Below are 17,632 nucleotides of genomic sequence, written 5' to 3'. Positions count from 1 at the left end.
CACACACATACCCCCCTCACTTAGGACCAGACTTCAGTTTGGATAGATGGGAAAAAATAAGTAAGTGCTCTCTAGTCAAATACATTTGAAAATATTGAGTTGTACTAAATTAAAGGAGTTGCTTCACTTAACATTTCACAGTGTCTTGGGCACAATAACATTTGCTAAAAGACTCCTAAGATGAAAATGTACTTGGCTGCATTTCACGAACCTACTTGACCTTGATTCACTTTCTTCTCAGAAGCAACACATAAGTCTAGATGTTGATAAGGAAGACTTTGTATTCTGTTGCCAAAGACCGAAAGAAGGCTCACTGACAGACGTGAGAACATAGATCTCATGTCTACGTTAGATCTCTAGCTACATTAGATTACTTTATTAAACAGAACGTCACATAACCTGAAACTTCATACAAACCGGAATTATACACGGCTAAGGGGAAATTGAGAGTTGGTAATGGGAGAAATGAAAATTCCAATATTTATAATTGTAAGCCAGTGACAACTGACAACATAATAGCTCCTTAATCCCTACCTTAAATGTGACTTTAACATCACTTTGAAATCATAATATCCTCAACTGTGTCTTCCCTGAATGCTTCTTCTCTTTCTCATTATGTGTGTGTGTTCACATCTGTATAATGAGGTGAAATCATTTATAAAAATAAATTTAGTTAAAGCATTCAAGTATTAAGCGTAAACTACGTGTTGAAAACGATTCTTTATTCTCAGATAATTTATAATCTAGAAAGTGACATAAAGCATATACACAGAATATCTAAAAAATAAGACAATATGTGATTAGTAGCATCAGAGCAGAAGTTGCAAAATCAAAAACCCACACGAGTAACAAATATGAGAGTAATAGGATATTTGCTTGTTAGACGTGAATATTTTTCCTTTCACAAAGAAATACGCTTGCTCCCATGTTTCTAAACATCTAAATTTCTGACTCTTAATAGAGGCATAATAAATATATTTTCTCCACTCTACTGTAGAAAACAGAGCGCAGTTTCAGTGGTAAATAGCATCTGATAGAGGGGAATGATGGGGATTATGGCAAACCGGAAAGTCCTGCTATTAGGAAATTCAGACCTCATGCTGCCAGATGTTCTACTGTTTCCACAGAAACTAGAAATCATCATTCTAGTATGAAAAAATTAAATAGCAAAATTATTTTTAACATTCTTTGGATAAAATATATACTACAAGATTAAGGATAGATACAGTTGTAAATGTCACCTTCTCATTAGACTTACACTAATTTTATGTATCTCTCTTCAGAAGAGAGGGACATCGTTTCCCTGGTGGTGGCTGTGCAGGAAACATTTCACAGAGAACAAAGGACTCATGCGCTCTTGCAGAAACTGAAAGAGTGGACAGAATTTTAGCCAGGAAGCTTGAGAAAGAGATGAAAGAACGACACTAATATGGGTGCATGTGGCGTTTTCTGCAAAAAAAAACACGCGAAAAACAAAAATCCGGAATAACCAAAGTTGTGGAGGCAGAAAAATGAGAACACTGTTTATTAATGAGCTTGTATTTGGCTTGATGTTGGGATAACATTATCATGGCAACTACTAATTTGAATTCATTATTATGTGCCAGTCACCAGTGTGAGTGCTAACTCATGTAACTGTTACGATGGCTGTAAGTTTGACCAGGGAAAGATCAGAGACAGCTAGGATGTTGATATAAGTGTATAAGCATAAGATAATAAGGGTTTGAATTGGGCGGTAACACTGAAAATTGAAATTAAATAACTATAAATTATTTCAGGAAATTAAAAAAAACAGATTTTCTCAATTTTTATGTACATATATCTCCTTCGGTTTGCAAAACCACTGAGGAAAGAACCCACAAGTCAATTAAAATTAATAATAATATGAAAATATTTGATTTTACAGTGAAATCAGACACATCTGAAACCTATATGATGCTTTGACTCTTCAGACCATATATCCAAGTATGCAAAACATGATTTTTTCCCCTGTAAATCATACTTATCTTTATTTTGAAAATTCATTACTCCTGTGGGGAAGATCTTAGTAAATTTCAGGAAAGCACGTTATTTTTAAGTTTCTGGATAAAGTCTTAATTCAGTTTGGTCTTCTCTATATCCATCTCCCTAGACATAGCATCTAAATTCTTGGAGTAAAGATAACCTTATGTAACCTCTCTAGCCACTGTGCTCTCTGTAAACCAATGTCCAGTGGCAAACCACTCTCTGCTGTCATTAGCCTTCCTCTTTGTCATCTGATGTTGACAGATTGCATTAATACCCCCAAACAATGTCCTCCTTCTATTCACATCCTTGCCATATAACTACGCAGTCCCCTCTCATGAGAGTTATGTTACCATTACAAAACTAGCATACTTATCACAAATAGAGCCCTTGGAAATATGCTTGCACATTTCTGGTCCTTTCTTTGACCCTACCACCAAAATGAGAACATGTCTTCTTGAGCATTGTGACAGACACATGAATGAGAGCAAATTCATCCTAGCTGGGGTCCTCCTATTCTTCCTTAGTCAGTCTCCAGCCAGATATCCAGCTGATTGCACTTTCGTGAACAACGCTTTCCAAGATCAGATAAAACAGACTAGACGTGCCGAACCCATAGTGAGCTCACAGATCCGTGAGAAATAATAAATTCTTGAGCTTTCATCACTAAAATGTGAGAGTGATTTGTAACACAGCAATAGCTAACTGATGTAGCATTTACTGAAATGCATGTGTCTCCATGTTACTCTGGTCATATTCTCCACATGGCATTTTGCTGCAGATTTCTCTCATAAGGACTAGGAATCTCTTTGACCCATTGATTTTATCCCTCTCAAAACTTTCCCATTTCTTTCAAAATAGCACATTAAAATTTAGCTCTTCCTCAGTCATGTGCAAGGCCATTAAGAGATTCATGGGCTGTCTCAGGCCCACTCCATTCTACTGGGACACACCTCATCACGAAGTCCCCTCTACATCCAGCTCGAGGGGATGTCTAGACCATGTTCCTAACCCATGCCCCAATTAAGAAATGAGGCACCTCGGCTCTCAGATCTCCACAAATCTCTTGGTCTTCTCTAATCCCATTCACTTCTGAAATAGTCTCAAGAGACCATCATTCAGGAGTTTTTTTAGAGACTTGAGAGGTATATTATATTCTTTCTGACTTTTCTCCATTACCTTCCTTTACCTAGTCCAGGCACATGGAAAGAATTCATATGCCAATTTTTGGCAGTATAAAGTTTGTGTTTCTCCTTTTATACACCAGAAGCCAGACTCTTATAACTCATAAAACCTTTTGCTTTACCTTTCCAAATCATTTTCAGGTGAGAATTCTAACATTTCTATAGGAGGGCCAGGGGTAGCTACCTGGGTAGAAAATAACTAGAGTATATTTATTTATGGTGGTTCCATTCTTTGAACTATTTTTTTTCATAGCAAGAACATTATTTTTATGTAGATTATATGATTCTATCTGGTGGCCTGGATGGAGGATTTTGCTGATTGAGAAGACCTACAAATCATCCCAGAAAACTATTACTATTGTTGTCTTTGACTTATCTTCCAAAATTACTTTTGAATTTCAAAAGCTATATATCAACTCATTGCCGTTTGCCAGCATTTCTGAAGTAGCGACCAGGCACTAGGACACAAGCTTGCAATGCCCTGGCTTTCTGCTCTGGAAAAATGTCATGGATAAAAGGGAGTTGATTTTTTAAAAGATTTACAAACAGCTTTATTAGTTTTGCTGTTTAGAAACTGAAATCATCTTCTTAGCACACTCCTTATGTTAACAAACCAGCCAAAACACAGCTGGAAACAAAACAACCAAATCAAAGTAGGGTGCGATCTATAAAAACATGTTTGGGATTCCAGGACCTGTAGAGTGCCACACAAAATAATCCAGTCCTCTATTTTAGACAGGAAAAAAAAAATCAATCAAACTGATATTTAAAATCAGTATTTTAGTTTATACACCTTAGGGGAGGATGATTCCTATTTTCCTTTAACATATTCTACTGCTTCCCTTTTATATCTTCTCTTTAAAACATAGCTGTCAGAGTAGTGAGTTGCTATGGTAAGACTAATTGCTTTTAATGACCCAGAAAATCTGTGACTAAACTTGCTGTTGGGTGTATCAAAGACCCATCTTCTTTAATTCAATTTGTGGTTATTTTCTTCCAGCTGAATGTGTTTCCTTTCCCCCTATGAAGTTTGTAACTAGAAACAGATTACATTTGGTTGAAAAACATCTAATAACTAGACATTTAGGTACAGGGATGCTGTAACGTGGAGATTGGTCAAATAGTCAAAAAAGAGTAGTGGTACAGAAAGCCCTTCCAGTTCCTTCTCTGAATTGGAAATAATTCATCATCACAAACCAACAGAAATGATTTGCACACAAAAAGTCGACGTGAGCTCAAGCCCTTGCATTCTTAGCCTTACATCCACTCTTTCTCCCAGGAATCAAACACATTATTTGGGACTATGGGAGACACATTATGTTAAAACTTAAGAAAACTGTACATGAGGCAAACCTCAGTCCCTTCAACTAAGAAATGAGTTTCATAATGGCACCAAGAGACAGTTTTGAGAGATCATCATGCTTTCTTCTGAAGTCTAATTAAAAAGGGAAGAAATACACACACGAGTTGTCATGTTAATTGAATTGGTTTGAGTTTTCCCTTTGTAATGAGAGCAAGAATTTGCATAGTGCCCTGTGCATAGTTATTGGGAAATGGCTGACACATGATTAAGTATTCAAAATTACTGTAAAATAATTGAAAAATCAAATTAAGAGTTGAATTGACATTTTTATGATAATTTATTTCTGTTGATAATCATACTTCTTACAATCATCAACTTTAACTATGTTCAAGGACTCTAATTACAGAAAAAAATAAGCTGGAAGCAATTTCTAATATTTTTGGGGAAAATCTTTAAAAGAATATGTTGTCCTTATGGATTTAGTAATATTTGTTATTTGTGTTTGTCATAAAGCAATTTATTGCAAAATTGCAAAGAAATGGATATATTTTCATTCAATTTGAAAATATAAGTAATGCAATAAAAATATATATTTAAAAATATAGAACTAAACAAAACACATGAATGAATTAATGAGCACTTTTCCAAAGAAGATATCCAATGAGTAATAACAGAGGAAATGTTTTTCAATCTTATTAGTCATCAGGGATATTTGAAATTAAAATACGCAACCACTAGAATGGCTGAAACATAAAAGAATTAAAAAAAACAAGTTCTGTGAAGAATGTTGAGAAATAGGGAATTGTATATAGTGCTTCGGGAATCTAAATTGGTTAAATGTAATTAATGAATTTTGGAAATTGTTTGGCAGTACTATAGATATAGATGCAGAACTGAGGGGCTAGCAATTCCATTGCTTTTTCTAAAAGAAATGCACATATGTGTTCCCCAAAACCCTTTTATGGAAGTAAACTAGTGGGAGACACAATAGAGGCTACTGTAGTGCTGAGAAATGTACGGTACCTGATTAGGGTTCTGGTTCAGCATGTGTTCATTTTGTATAAATTCATCAAACTGTACAGTTATGATTTACTCATTTTTATATATATGCCATATGTTAATAAAAGGTTGAAAAAGACAAGTGGACATCTGGCAACAGGAAAATTAGCAATGTCTGAATGACAAAGAATTATGGTCCCAGTGTCAACAGCTTCACAAGAAGCTCAAATGAGACAATGAATTATATAATATCCTTTAATTAGATGTATTGCATTAATGTTATAATTAAACATTAAATGAATTCAGAAATACTGCAGCTCTGCTCACCATTATTCCTGTATATGGCATGAAATGCCTTTCAATAAGGCAGTACGTATTTACTGTGACAGGAAAATAGGATGCAAACAACTCGCCCTGTTTTAATTCCTGCTGTGCAAAACTTTCCTATGCCCACTATTCATCCCAATTAGTCATTTTATCTTAAGTAATCCTGGAGAGTTGACTACAAGTGAATTATGGAAGGCTGAATTGTGTTGATTTGTGTGCTAGTCAGCTGCACATTCAGTAAATTATCTAGGTGTAAGTTGGGTAAAGTTGAACTGCTTGTGCCGGTCAGGGTTTCATGATTTAATTTGTATTATACAAAATTCATTTTCAATACCAGAAGCTGGAAATTCTTAGCCTGTGGGCTAAATGTGATCACACACATACAGCACACACAGATATATATGTGGCCCTCAGAGTGAGGAAGCCTTTAAAAATTGTTTTCAAAAAGTAGTCTTTAAAGATAGGTGTTTCCTATTTTAAAGTCTGTATTTCTGGGGCCAGCCTGGTGGCACAGTGGTTAAGTGCACACATTCCACTTTGGTAGCCCAGGGTTCACTGGTTCGGATCCCAGGTGTGGACATGGCACCGCTTGGCAAGCCATGCTGTGGTAGGTGTCCCACATATAAAGTAGAGGCAGATTGGCATGGATGTTAGCTCAGGGCCAGTCTTCCTCAGCAAAAAAGAAGAGGAGGATTGACAGCAGATATTAGCTCAGGACTAATCTTCCTTAAAAAAAAAGAATCTGTATTTCTGGCTTCTCTAGAAATAATAGACTTTCCAACAACCGCATGCTCATAATTTCACATGGCAAAGAGATGTTAGATATGAATAAAAGTTGCCCTTTCAGAAGGGGACATGAGAAATATTCTCCAACATTCCTTTATTCCTCACCATTGGTATCAAGTATAAGTTGAATTTGTCATTTTTATTCATTGCTATTCTTAGAGTAGAAAAATATTTCTCTATCACCAAATATTTAAGTAGAAAAACCCAAAATTTAGAATTTTATGTTTCATGAAAATGAATGAGAGCATAATGCTTTGTTTCAAGTTTTTATTTCATTTTTTAACATGAAAACAAAAGTGCTAAAAACTTGTTTCAATTATCACCTGCATAGACCCCGGAGATGGCTGCGTTTGTAGTTATTGTTCTAAACAAGCCTCATATTGGTTTTTCTCCAATTAAACTCTCCCACACCTTTATGAAGTTGTGTACCTTGCTTGGGATGCATATATATTGTCCTATCTCTGTATTTATTAAGGAAATAAGTATATCTAAGAGACGAAGGGATGGTAGAAAGATCTGCTGTGAAAGGTTGGGGAATGGAGGGTACTTAAATCAACTCAAAAGATCCAGGAAGGAAAACTATAAACGTAGTGAGACACTTGATCTACTTTGCAGTTTTGCCTAAATTTACCTGAATGAAAAAGGAGAGTGTTTGTTATCTATTGTCTGGAACAAATGAAAAAGACTTCTGTGTACACAGGGAGTAAGGTCAAATAAATTTTTCTGTTAGTCCATTTGAGAAATGGACAATCCATTTCCAGTCCACTGTTTCTGTCTCTGTATAAAAACATATTTTTGCAAAGGTTTTACTCTGACTCATAATTATTGCCTAAACCAAGTGATGGTACGCATCTTTTTTGGAATCAGAAATGTGTCAGATTTCTGTGCTTTGGGATTCTTCATCATATACCTTAATTAAAAATAATCTTAGACCTACACAGAATGGGAAGTTATTGGGCTCTGACTGACTGATTTTGTCAAGAACTATTTTTAACCACATGCCATTTTATGATACATGCTACTTTTAGCATTGTGACATGATAGGGACTAACTGAAAAATGCTTTTGCAGTGGTGTTCAACAAGAAGCATGAAACAAAGAAAAGTGCCTTTGTTTCTGTCAGACAGTTTAAGTGAATGTACTGCAAATGAATTAAAATCCAGTGTTCTTTGATAGCTGGTTACTTCCTATCATGCAGTCTTTAAACATTGCTCAAGGCTACTAAGCAAATACAGAGTGAATATACCCAGTTCTCTTTTAGGTCTTTATACCATATATTGGTTATTTACCTGATATTGATTTGGGATCTTTCGCATTATCTGGGAAAAGAATGGAATTCACAGTGGCCCTGAAATACAAAGGAGAATTTTTCCTTCTACATACTCCTTTGTCTAGATTTCAGCAAGGAGGAAAACAAACAGTTGCTACAGAGGGCAAAGCTCACATTCGAAATAAAAGCTGCTACTTCAGAAGAACAATGAAAAGCTGCAGTGGTGGTGGTGATATTTACCATTTCAGAGCTCAAAAACAGTAATTTGCTGGCTTTGATTGAAGTGTGGAGAAAATTTGAGCCTGGTGAGCATATTGAATTTGGATTTAAATTCTATTAATACAAAGAAACACCAGCCCCTCCAAAGGTCATTCTATGCTGGTTACCTTTAGAGGCATCCTTCCAAATCCACAAAAATCCCATCTGGTACCATTGCCTTATTTTGGACTGTCTCTTGGGTAGGATAAGGCTCTGAGCACAAAGCATTTGGTTAGTCACAGGGTTAGGAAGAGAAAGCTAACTTAACAGGCATTCAATTTTTCGTTATCCTTGTGAATATACCAATAAAAAAACCTTTTTACTGAGAATTTTTAAACCCTCAATATAGTGTCAATGGGGCACATGCTATCGTTTTTCCTCAAATTTTTTCCTTTGAGTGTTTCCTCAATAAACAATATTTAAATATAAATGTTTGGAATCTGAAAATTGGGATTGTAGTCTTAACTCTGCATCTAATAATCAGCTGTCCTTGGATAAATTACGAAATTGTTTTGTTTTCCATCCATAGAGAATTACTGTTAAAATTAAAAGAAATATGTATGAAAAATGCTAAAATACTCATTAAAAAGCTGTAGACATATTACTTTCTTATTAATTTAACATTTAAAAGAGTTTAGACTAGATACTTTCAAAATTTTTATACCAATATCAGTGATTTCTCTCTTCACATGTTGCCATCTTTACATCATGAAAATATAACTTGCAAGATACAATCATAAAGAAATATAATTTTTTATCTCCCACCATTGCCTCTTTGAATTTATTCAGTAAGTCTACTCAGTCCTCATACCCTGGATAGGGACTAACTGAAAAATGCTTTTGCAGTGGTGTTCAACAAGAAGCATGAAACAAAGAAAAGTGCCTTTGTTTCTGTCAGACAGTTTAAGTGAATGTACTGCAAATGAATTAAAATCCAGTGTTCTTTGATAGCTGGTTACTTCCTATCATGCAGTCTTTAAACATTGCTCAGGGCTACTAAGCAAATACAGAGTGAATATACCCAGTTCTCTTTTAGGTCTTTATACCATATATTGGTTATTTACCTGATATTGATTTGGGATCTTTCGCATTATCTTGGCAAATCCTTGTGTTTTTTCAGACTTAGATTATAAAGATCCTCTGGGTAGTAATTAAAAAGTCTAGTCCTTTACAATTTCCAAAATTTTAAACTTCAGTTAATGTTGAAGCTTTCCCCCTGCCCTAGTCTTAATCTGCTACAAACTGAAGAGGCTTCCATCAGGGAAGGGGGCACAGTCCAATTCTTCCCCTACTGCACATCTATACTTCCTCTAACAGCTTCTTTAGCTATAGTCCTTGACCTCTTGGGGAATGGAAAGTGAAAAGAGGAAAGAAGATAAAGGGATAGGAAGGTTCTTACTTGATTGACACTGATGAGAGCGGGCATCAGCAGATGCTCAAAACTGGCATTTTCTCAGGAGCCTATGTGGGTCAATCTGAATCACTCATACCTCTGCTGCTGCAAATGTCTCACCATAAGTTCTCGCTAAGTGAGTGACTTTACCTCTCTCCATCTTGTCATTTGAAACTGCATTTCCTTCTCATATGCCTCTTGTAATACACTTGCAGATTCAATTTACTGAGGTCCAATTCCCTCTCCAGGCAGTACTCTTGGATTGGATATAAAACAATCTCAAACTGTCTCTTCTGGCTATGAGACCCACAGCTAGTCGAGAAGAAACACCCAAGCATTCTTTCCTCAACAGACTCAGAAGCGTAGTAACTTTCCAAATTATAGCCATTCTTCCAGCCCCGTTGAGTGCTTCACTGGATTCTTTCACTTTGTATTTTTCAGGAATGCTTCACAGTCCACTCTGTCCTAAACTGCAGCTAACACGTTTTAAGAAGTGGGTTTCGAAACAGTGACAGTGGGGTTGGCTTTTTTGTTCTTCCAATTTGACTCTCCCTGCTTTTAGTTGGAAATTTTAGCCCATTTATATCTACTATAATGATCAATGTGGTTGATTTGTTATATGCTATCATTCTATTTGTTTTGTATTCTTCCCATCTGATCTTTGTTCCATTTTTTTCTATTTTTCTAAATATCATTGATATTAAGTTTTAAAATATACTTTAATTAATGACTCAACTCTATTGGCTTATTAGTTATACTTCCTTGTGTCATTTATTTAGTGGCTTCTGTAAGATTTACAAAACATTTGTTTAACTTATCACAATCCATCTTCAAATAATATTATATAGCTTCGTGTCTATCTATCTATCTATCTATCTATCTATCTATCTGCCATCTTAGGGAAAAATATTGCATATAGAGGAACAAATATAAGAATGGAAGGTGATTCCTCATCAGAACTATGCGAGCCTTATGGAAAAACATTTTTAAAGCTTTAAAAATATATCATGTAGAATAATTTTCCAAGCAAAATATATTTAAAAATCAAAGGCAAAATAAAGTTTTTTTTTGTCATAAACAAAAGCTAGGATAATTCATTGCAATACAAATCAAAGCTAAGAGAATTTTTCAGAGAAAAAGTCAAGAAATTTGACTAAAAGACATATCAAAGGAAATAATTTTGGAGGAAATAAAATGATACCAGATGGAATTTTGCAGCAACATGAAAGAATGGAGAGCACCAAAAATGTTCAGGATAAATAAAAATTATTTTATCTAAGTTATAATATCTTTCAAATTAAAATTTGATAATTTAAAGCAGAAAAATATCAATAAATTATGGAATTATATCATATCTGGAAGTAAAATTCATGACAATAAAATAAAAGACACATTCAGAAGATTGGAAGTATACTGTTGTAAGCGTCTTACATTTACTGGTGGCTTTGTAATGTGTCAACTTGGTCAGTCTGAAATGCATTTCTTAGAATTCTCTCTGCAACATGTCTCTCGTTAGTGTGGGCCATAACTGAAATTCTTGTGGGAAATTTGAGGGTGGAAGTAAAGTCTCAACCATTTTGTAGCTCATATATTTTGTTGGTTCACCTCTTTACTGTAAGGCAATGTTCAGATCTGCAAATGCTGTATCTTCTACTTGATCCTTCTTCAGCTTCTCTGACTCCTGGAGTAGTGAGTGGGCATTTAATTCCATTACTAAGGTGCAAGTTTTTGTAGCACATCTGTACAACTAAGCAAATACAATTGAAAAAGGTTTCAGTCCATTCATGTGGGCTCCAGCTCAAGAGTGTGTCTTTACTCTCCCCCAATTTATATCCATCTTCTCTCCTACTATCACAGTATTGTGTGAATTTCAAGCTCCAGCATCAATTCTGAAGGCACCAACCTTATAGAGACTATGTCTCCAGTTCACATAATTCTCAAAGGTCAAATTCCTACATACACAGACATACACATACAGGGATTTGCATGTATGTAGACACATGTACATATACACAAATCTGTGTGTAGACTTACATAGACATATGTTCACATACCTATTAATACATATGTGTATATATCTGTATATACATATATATATCTGTATGTACAATGTATATACATATATATATCTGTATGTACATATGTACACATACATACATATATGGCCAATTCTGAGCCCCTGCAAATATATACAAATATTTTAAAACTGATGATAATACTAAGTGGTAATTTTATTTTTTATTTAAATTTTTTTAATTTTCTTAATTTATATGTTACTTTTTAAATTTTCCATATTGTTACCATTGCTGTGGGAAAAAATATTTGCAAATTCGGCCACATACTCCCTATCTTTCATTGCTTCCTCTGAAACATTGGTTAGGGATATTTTTATTCCATGTAGGTTTCTGTCCAGTCAATACTTTTGCTACCTTTGTGTCAGTTGTCCACCTGAGATGCAATTAAATGTAAGATGTGGACATCTAGAGTTAATAAAAACCTGTTTTTAAATAACAGGCTGTCAGGCATGCTTGCAAATGTGTCATCATACTAAGCAATGAATGATGCTCATGTTTAAATCAAATACAATTTTACTGTCAATTTTTAAGTACTTGATTACTCACAATATCAGTATATTGAGTAATTTAGATGATACAGCCATTATCCTTGCTGAAATACACATGGGAGGACCGAGGCAGGGAAGGTAAAGGGATTGTCCAAGATCACTAAGGTAGTGGAAAGCATGAAAGTAAAACAGAGTTCTCTTGATTTTCATTTAATTTCTCTAATTTCACACCGCTGTCCATGAAGGTTAAATATTATTCTTCTAATGTCAACCTTGGTTTTGTGTGAGAATATGTGGTTTTTAATCTGATTATCTTTGAAATTACATTCAGGATCAAGTAATGATTAAGGAATCTTCTCTCTCTCTATTTGAAATCATCAATGACACAATCAAAATAGAGATTGAGATAGTTGTTTGGGGTTGAGACATGAAGCCGTTTTCCCTTTACATCTTTTGTAATGTTCAATTTGATGCTTGCTAGCTCATTAAGGCATATGGCTCTGTTTTCTTTTTTTGAAATCTAAAATGAAATATATTTCCCTAAATAAGTTTGATGATTCTATTTCCATATTATTCCTACAAGGAACTTAGTTTTTGTTTGTTTGTTTGTTTCCAACAATCAATTGTGTAGAATTACGTAGTTCCTTCTCACATTCTAAGTTTTAAAAATGGAATTTCTTTTAGATTAATGTTTCTACTGTTTTCATCACTATGATCTGTTTTTAATGTATTCATTTTTTTAACAAGGTAAAGAGTTAGATTTTCTATGAATGGCAAAGGGGTAGATGGGGGTAGCCAAACATATGGATGCATTAGTAGTTCTTATCAAAGTCCAAAAACTGGTTAAAATTATTGCATATGATATTTTTAGTTCTAAATGTTAGGGTCAGGAAAAAGAGATACCTGTAGTGTAATTTATCAAGAAAATTTCTTTCAGATTACTTTGTAGATAACCACCTTAAGCCATGTCATGTGTACCCTAGCTTTATTATATGAATTCTGTTTGTTCCCTTTGCAGTATAAAAATCTTTATCAATAAACATTAGAAGAACGAAATTTGCATTAACTAGTCAGCTGTTGTAATCACAGGACACTGCATTATCCAGAACATTTACTTAAAACTAGAGAGCTCATGTTTATCCTTTATTGTGGATAGGGAAAAATACATGTTTGATGATTTTATATTCAATGAAAGGATTTTAAAGTGTTTTACAAATGCTAATCCTTTTACCACTCAGCAGATAAGGATTATAAATGATATTTCTCTGAGAGAGACTAAGAGATGATATATGAGTTTCTTAAGTTGTCAGGGCATGAAGTTAATACTACAAATAGATTTTCTGGGCTTATAATGTATTAGCCTTATTCTAAATCAGAGGTTGCTGTACCTCTCAGTAAATGTTACCCATCAAAATACAATTCTAAGCTTTCAGTAATAAAACTACAGAAAGCCTGTATTTTCCAACATAAAAGTAAATAATATACACAGTAACTCTTTTTAAAAATTTTATTTAAATAAGAATAAACCAATTATCTACATGGAGCATTGAGACTTTTCTTATTCATTTTGATTATTTTATTTATTCTTCTTGACAAACCTCTGAGATATTTGTTCTGTTCATTTTATAGGCAAGTGAGTCAGGCATAAGAGATGTTAAATATCTTTTTTAGGGTTCCTGTTAGGAAGTAGCAGATCTGAGATCCAAAGCCAGGTCTTCTTAACCCAGAGTATTTGCTTTTTTTCACTCTATCATTCTGTCATTTTTGAAACAGTTTTTTGGGTATAACTGTAAGCTCAAAACATTTAGTATTTGTGTTTTTATTTATTAATGTACTGTCTTGTTTCTAATTTGACATTCAAGGTACACCCCCTCCATTCCCCACCCCCAAATTACCTCAGCTTAAAGTAAATAGGCATAAGTATTAGTATTTCCAAATTTAAAAGCCTAAAATATTTCTACTAATTCTTCTTCCAGAAAACCACAATTTAAAGCAAACATTGGTACAGTAATACATCGTTTATCTGGAATTAGGTTTTTTGCAAAGTCACCTATTAAAACAGAATAAAAATCAAAAAGGCTTCTGAGTAACAAGGTGTATATTGCAATATTGATACTAAAATACATCGATTATATACATTTTAAAAGTCTCTGTGGTAAAAGGAGATACTTATTTTATAACAGATTAGAAACAAGCATACGCTCAGGACCACACATAAAATGCTGAGAAGTAGGATTTAAATGTAAAACTGAAAGAAAAAGCTTTATAAATTATACCTAGAAATCCTCAAATCACAATAGTCCAGGGCCATCGAAGAAAATGTCATTCACATCAATAGGATGTATGGCTCTAATATTATAATAGCTCAACCTGATACATAATGGAAATTCCTAATGATCATCTGGATTTGCATTGATTGTAAAAAAACAATGTTAGCAGTTTTAGAATGGCAGTTATTTAGGGAAGTTTGTACTCTGACCTGGCTGGATAAGCGAGTATACATGGGAGGTTTGTTGTGTATATAAATACATAAAATGCGTATGTTAGAAATTCATTATATTTTTTAATAATTAAATTTCATATATTTGTATATTCAATTTAGGCTGTTTTAATTTTGTGATTAACTTTTAAACTATTTATTGAATTTGAATATTAAATTTAAAAATAAGATTTCTTCCTACAGGAATTTTATGTTGCTTTCTAAATTGATTTGCATGTTGGATGCATCATTTATTCCAAAAAAGTAAAGATTTCGCTAACTCTAATGTTCATGCAGTTAAAGTCCAGGTTAATTGAATTTTCCACTAATTTAGTTAAGCAGAGAGGGTTTTCTTTTCTTTTTGTTTTAACATTGTTAGAAATTTAACTTAAAGATGTCAGTGTACTCTATTAAGGATAATTTAATGTTTTCTGGATTGTGAAAGAATGCACTTTGTTAAAAGTATCGACTATCGCTGTCAACTACTTCAGCTGGAGAAGTAGAAGAACTGGCAGATTGAAACTAATGTGCACACTCCCAAACATCATTTCTAGCCTAAGGGTCATGAAATCAAGGTGGTAAAGATGAACAGCAAGTAAGAGCCTCAATGTGAAGGAGAGGGATGCATGGGTTCAGGGGCGCGTGATCTAGCTAACATGGTGGCAGTTCAGGTCCCCCTAGGTGTTGTCACGTTGAAAATGTGTTGCCAAAACTTTCAATTCTTATCAAGAAAGACAACAGTTCCCATATATCTATATGTGTATATATATTCACATACACATTCCATATATATATATTTCATGTGAAATATCCTATTTAAATACACTGTGTTCCAAAAACAATGTGAGCTAAATAAAACCTGTGTCCTTACAGGGTGTGGTTTATACTCCACTATCTAGCAAATTTTGCTCTAAAAAGGTTAAAACAACAGGAGCATACCTCAAGTAATTTTGCTGTGATTTTTCTTTTTTTTAATTTTAATTTTTGTTTTTATGGCAGTAACATTGAATTATAACATTATGTAACTTTCAGATGGACGTCATAATATATTTCGAATTCTGTGTAGATTACATCATGTTCACCACCAAAAGACTAATTATAATCCATCACCACACATGTGTGCCTCATAACCCCTCCCCTCTCTCCCCTCCCCCCTTCCCCTCTGGTAACCATCAATCGAATGTCTGTTGCTATGTTTGTTTGTCATTGTTTTTATCTTCTACTTATGAGTGAGATCATGTGGTATTTGACTTTCTCCCTGTGACATTTCACTTAGCATAATTCCATCAAGGTCTATCCACATTGTCACAAATGGCTGGATTTCATCCTTTCTTATGGCTGAGTAGTATTCCATTGTGTATATATAGCACATCTTCTTTATCCATTCATCCCTTGATGGGCACCTAGGTTGCTTCAATGTCTTGGCTATTGTGAATAATAATGTGATGAACATAGAGGGGCATGTATCTTTTTTTTTTATATGCTTTTTTTTTATTGAGTTATTGATAGGTTACAATCTTGTGAAATTGCAATTGTACATTAATGTTTGTCAGTCATGTTGTAGGTGCACCACTTCACCCTTTGTGCCCAACCCCCACCCCACCTTTCCCCTGGTATCCACTAAACTGTTCTTGGTCCATAGTTTTAAATTCCTCATATGAGTGGAGTCATACACAGATTATCTTTCTCTCACTGGCTTATTTCACTTAACATAATTCTCTCAAGGTCCATCCATGTTATTGCAAATGGAATGATTTTGTTCTGTTTTGCAGCTGAGTAGTATTCCATTGTATATATGTACCACATCTTCTTTATCCATTCGTCCGTTGATGGGCACTTAGGTTGCTTCCACGTCTTGGCTATTGTAAACAGTGCTGCAATAAACATTGGGGTGCACAGGACTTTTGGGATTGCTGACTTCAGGCTCTTTGGATAAATGCCCAGTAGTGGGATGGCTGGATCATATGGTAGTTCTATTTTTAGTTTTTTGAGGAATCTCCATACTGTTTTCCATAGCGGCTGCACCAGTTTGCATTCCCACCAGCAGTGTATGAGGGTTCCTTTTTCTCCGCAACCTCTCCAACATTTGTTGCTATTAGTTTCAGATATTTTTGTCATTCTAACGGGTGTAAGGTGATATCTTAGTGTAGTTTTGATTTGCATTTCCCTGATGATCAGCGATGATGAGCATCTTTTCATGTGCCTATTGGCCATCAGTATATCTTCTTTGGAGAAATGTCTGTTCATGTCTCCAGCCCATTTTTTGATTGGGTTGTTTGATGTTTTGTGGTTGAGTTGCAAGAGTTCTTTATATATTAAGGATATTAAGCCTTTGTCAGATATATGACTTGCAAATATTTTTTCCCAGTTAGTGGGTTGTTTTTTTGTTTCAATCCTGTCTTCATTTGCCTTGAAGAAGCTCTTTAATCTGATGAAGTCCCATTTGTTTATTCTTTCTATTGTTTCCCTTCTCTGAGAAGGCATGGTGTCTGAAAAGATCCTTTTAATACTGATGTCAAAGAGTGTACTGCCTACGTTTTCTTCCAGAAGCCTTATGGTTTCAGGTCTCACCTTTAGGTCTTTAATCCATTTTGAGTTTATTTTGGTGAATGGTGAAAAAGAATGGTCAATTTTCATTCTTTTACATGTGGCATTCCAGTTTTCCCAGCACCATTTGTTGAAAAGACTTTCTTTTCTCCATTGTATGCCCTCAGCTCCTTTGTCAAAGATAAGCTGTCCATAGATGTGTGGTTTTATTTCTGGGCTTTCAATTCTGTTCCATTGATCTGTGCACCTGTTTTTGTACCAGTACCATGCTGTTTTGGTTACTGTAGCTTTGTAGTATGTTTTGAAGTCAGGGATTGTGATGCCTCCCATTTTGTTCTTTTTTCTCAGGATTGCTTTAGCAATTCGGGGTCTTTTGTTGGAGGGGCATGTATCTTTATGCATTTGTGTTTTCAGGTTCTTTGGATAAATACCCAACAGTGGGATAGCTGGATCGTATGGTAGATCTATTTTTAATTTTCTGAGGAAACTCCATACTGTTTTCCATAGCTGCAGCAGTTTA

This window comes from Equus caballus, chromosome 1, assembly GCF_041296265.1.
Source record: "Equus caballus isolate H_3958 breed thoroughbred chromosome 1, TB-T2T, whole genome shotgun sequence".
Lineage (NCBI taxonomy): Eukaryota > Metazoa > Chordata > Mammalia > Perissodactyla > Equidae > Equus > Equus caballus.
Note: the sequence above shows the minus strand (reverse complement) of the source record.